Here is an 859-nt window from a genome sequence, read left to right on the forward strand (position 1 = left end):
ATGTTGTGGCCATAAGGTTGGTATTCTGAATGGCTTGTTCCACCTCCACTTGCTTTGCACTGCATTATTGGGTGAACCTGCGAAGAACTAAGAAAACCATCAATCTTTTTATTTAAAAGTTCTACTTGATTAAAGAGCATGGTGACCGAATCGACATTATAAACACCAACTGTTTTCGTTGGCTTTGTCCTCATGACTTGCCACTAGTAGTTATTCAGTGACATCTCCTCTATAAACTCATAGGCATCTTCAGGTGTTTTATTATTGATGGTTCTGCCAGCAACTGCGTCAACCATTTATCGAGTCGAAGGATTCAGGCCATTATGGAACATTTGAACCTGTGGCCAAAGCAGTAACCCATGGTGAGGGCACCTTCTCAAAAGGTCCTTGTATCTCTCCCATGCATCGTAGAGTGTTTCTAAATCCATCTACACTAAAGAAGAGATATCATTACGTAATTTAGCCATTTTAGCCGACGGAAAATATTTTAGTAAAAATTTTTCAGTCATTTGTTCCCATGTAGTAATTGACCCTCATGGTAACGAGTTCAACCACTGTTTAGCTTTGTTCCTCAATGAAAAAGGGAATAACCAAAGACAACTGACATCATCAGAGACACCATTAATTTTAAATGTATCGCATTGTTTTAAGAAGTTGGACAAATGAGCGTTGGGATCTTCATCCTGTAAACCATCAAACTGAACAAATTGCTGTATCATTTGAATAGTGTTAGGTTTTAATTCAAAATTATTTGCAGCTACAGCAGGTCTAACTATGCTCGATTCAGTTCCTGTTAAAGAAGGTTTAGCATAATCATACATAGTGCGTGGAGCAGGATTTTGATTAATCGCAATCGCAG

At 38.3% G+C, this 859-nt stretch overlaps 1 non-coding gene across 1 annotated transcript; it reads left to right on the forward strand.

The window, feature by feature from the left end:
• The first annotated feature begins 354 nt into the window (after nucleotides 1-354).
• LOC128282567 (small nucleolar RNA R71) lies at nucleotides 355-461 on the forward strand. Its single transcript, XR_008272894.1, has one exon. It is a non-coding gene; the product is annotated as a small nucleolar RNA R71 (small nucleolar RNA).
• The last annotated feature ends 398 nt before the right edge of the window (nucleotides 462-859 follow it).

Source organism: Gossypium arboreum, chromosome 1 (genome assembly GCF_025698485.1).
Source record: "Gossypium arboreum isolate Shixiya-1 chromosome 1, ASM2569848v2, whole genome shotgun sequence".
Classification (NCBI taxonomy): Eukaryota; Viridiplantae; Streptophyta; class Magnoliopsida; order Malvales; family Malvaceae; genus Gossypium; species Gossypium arboreum.